The sequence below is a fragment of the Limulus polyphemus genome, unplaced genomic scaffold (genome assembly GCF_000517525.1).
Source record: "Limulus polyphemus unplaced genomic scaffold, Limulus_polyphemus-2.1.2 Scaffold89072, whole genome shotgun sequence".
NCBI lineage: Eukaryota > Metazoa > Arthropoda > Merostomata > Xiphosura > Limulidae > Limulus > Limulus polyphemus.
The window spans coordinates 353-3,717 of NW_013754668.1; the positions used below are offsets into that span (position 1 = coordinate 353).

Consider the following 3,365-nt stretch of genomic DNA (forward strand, 5'->3'; position numbering starts at 1 on the left):
TCCCATACATATACATACGAAAATGTGGGATAATTTCATTTTTGTTCATATTATGCGGAGTCAGAAGGTTAAATAAACCCATAATTTTAGGGGTTTTGGTCAATTACTTAGCTTTGTTTCGACCAATTCACATGGAATTTGGTTTTGAGATACTTTTCTACAGGTCCCCTACATTGGCACATAATAATGTTGGACTTGCTTGTTTTTAGTAATTATAGGGCGGTCAAGATGCCACAAAAAACATAATTTGAGAGTTTTTGAGAATTACGCTACCGTGTTAATACTTCGGCCAAGTTACATGGGATTTGGTACAAATATACTTTTTTACAGATCCCAAACAGAAATATGGACAATTTTGAAATTTTTGTCTTTTGCTCAATTTTACAGCAGGGAAAGCACAATTCATGTGTATCTCAACCAACTTACACGTCCCAGGCACTGATGTAGACAGTTTTCGATATTTTTGTTTTTCACGATTTTTATGGTGCCAAATTTGGCCATACTGGAATGTGTGGCGGAGACGTGTTGCATTCACCCACGAATGTTGGGCTCATTAAATAAAGATTCCCTTTGCCATTCCTTTAAGGCAAATGTTTTAACCACCTCTTTTCTTAAGTCTTTAATGTTTTTTCTATGTAGTTACATAACTCTCTCATGTTCTTAACTGCTATATCCATCCTTCAAAACTCCATTTGCTACGTATAAGAAGGTGTAGATCTGCCTAATCCAACAGTCCATACCAATATATCTAGCCTGAATTATTATCATTTTTTTCCACTTTTTTACCACCCTATATTCCTTCTCCATACTCAACGACTAACCAAGCGTTCAGATAGTCGTAATATTTTTCCATATATTTCATTCCATTTCTGTTTACGTTACTTCAGTTTATATTTATAGTAAATTGAGCCTTCGATTCTATCTGTTTTAGTGTTATTATCATTCGTTTTGTTGTTAATTCAGTAGCCAAGATATTTCTTGTATAACTTAAGATAAGAAAACTGGAGAAAAGTATCTAGTTGTGAAAAAGTCTCTAAATTATTCGTGAATATGGTCAAATATCTAGCAAGACCAAACCGAAAACAATCTTTCAAAACTCAACTGACACTGTTACCTGTTTACACACTATAATGCATTTAACGACCTGATAATCAGGTTTTGCTCTCATATCACTTTAAGTAATTTTGCAATTTCGTATAAAACGTCTTAAATTAACACACCATAACAGTTATAAATTTTTTAATTGCTGAAAAATTCTCATAGCAGAGTGGCGCAGTGGAAGCGTGCTGGGCCCATAACCCAGAGGTCCGTGGATCGAAACCACGCTCTGCTAATTGATTTATAAATTTTCTTTATTTACTATCGTCACGCATTAATTTTTTTAAAGTCTACTTTAAATTATTACTGTTGTTATCGGTTATGTATTTTGGTATTTATTATACAGCTACAATATAGCAACTGTACGTTCATCACATATTCCTATAAAAATAATGAAAATTATGTACTTATTAGTGCAACATACGGAGCATCCAGATTTGAGTTGAGTGTTATAATTCCACGTGATACAGTAAAAAGAAAAAAAACACGCTTGCAAGTTAGATAATAGTTTTTGTATAGATCAAAATTATCGTTTCTTACCATCAACCAAGTAAGAGTTAAACAAAAGTTTTCTAAATATTTTAAATAATCAAGATATTTGAATAAATCTTGTGTTTAAGAAGTTTTATTGAGTATTTATATGTAACGAGGTTAGAACTGGTGTTATCTAAAGTATCAATTTATATATAGCAAAAAATTGTTAAATGCACTTCATATCTTTTCATCAGAAATACAGGTGTTCTTAGATAAGCATATCTCACGTATACAAAGAAACTGCAAAAGGCATCCTTATAAATTTAATTATCCAGTAAATTTAAATAATTTTGTTTCTTAAATAACATAAGTTATGTACTGTTGTGAAAAAAATCAAAGAGCTACAATTTTAGAATGTAACTGATTGAATCTTCAAGCAACAAAAAATGATCAGTGTGTGTCTCTATAAAATCGGCTAGTAAAAATTATAGCTGGTTCTAGTTCCATTTTTGACAAGCTTGGATAGCCTCTAGTTCATTTCTAAGTTGTCGGTTTGAAGAGTCTATTTTTTAAATGACTTTAGAAAAAATGTTTTTGTAGAGTTATTTCAAAAATGAATAATAGTATAATACTTTTACATCGAAAGTCTTTCCATGAACTGGATAATATATTAGCGTCATTCGCGAAATTTTTATACATTTCGTGTTCAGACATCTAAATTTGTCTTTTTTATTTTATTTTGTTAAGTATATTGCTTTTGTTTAGTATCGATATTACAAATTATTTGAGACCCAAATTGAAATATTACACATTTCTTATAGTGGGACATTTAAAATTTACACTCAAATAATTCGTTAATTCACAGAAAAAAATGCAGTGAAAAACATTTAACTTTTGTTTCCCTATGACATCGGCAATATTCCAATATTGAACTCATTCTTACGTATTCCCAAATTCAGTAAATAATTAAGGTATACCTGGAGGCTACAAAACTAGTCTCACGAGAAAAAGTTGCTCAACATTATAGAAAAAAAACTCACGTTTTTCTTTCCGGCGTTTATCTACTTCCGATAAGATCAGTGTATTGGGATAATTACAAAGGGCATGTTTTAATTTTTAAATCTGTTTATTTTTCAGTTACTACAAGCCATGTTTAAATGTACAATATTCAGCTAAAAATATTTACATTTCTCAACAAGATGCGGATCTACAACCCTAGAATCCGGGTGTTGCGTCAGCGAGGTCACGTGACTAGTGTCACGCCACGTTTTCTAGAAATATCCTGTTCCTTTGTGAATGCCCTAGCATTTACTAGATTGGGGTAGCCTGGTATATACAAGATGGTCACAACGTGACGGGAACAGTGTAATGAGTAATTGAATGTATGCAGACAAAATATTGTTGGCTTCGTGAGACGTGAATTATAGTGTTGTTATAGAGCGACTGTTGAAATTAAGTGTATCGTAAAGTTGTATTCTAAAAGAATAAACCAGTTTTATTTAAGAAAGGACTTGTGTCGCTAAAGTTTTGTCGGAACGAAGTTACGGAAAATTAATTAACAGACGGAGACGAAACACGGGTTTCGATAATTGTTGTGGGCAGAGCACAGATAGCCCATTGTGTAGCTTTTTGCTTAATTACAAACAAACTCAACAAGAAACTCATTAGTTCTGTCACTAATAATAGATAAATGTGTAAACTCGATTGGTACGTCAGCGGACTTATACCACTACCAACCGGGTTTCGATACCATTTATGTAGCTTTGTACTTAATAACAAACAACATTTCAATT

General features: G+C 32.1%; 1 non-coding gene across 1 annotated transcript; it reads left to right on the forward strand.

The window, feature by feature from the left end:
* The first annotated feature begins 1,261 nt into the window (after positions 1–1,261).
* Trnam-cau lies at positions 1,262–1,333 on the forward strand. Its single transcript has one exon. It is a non-coding gene; the product is annotated as a tRNA-Met (tRNA).
* Positions 1,334–3,365: the final 2,032 nt, after the last annotated feature.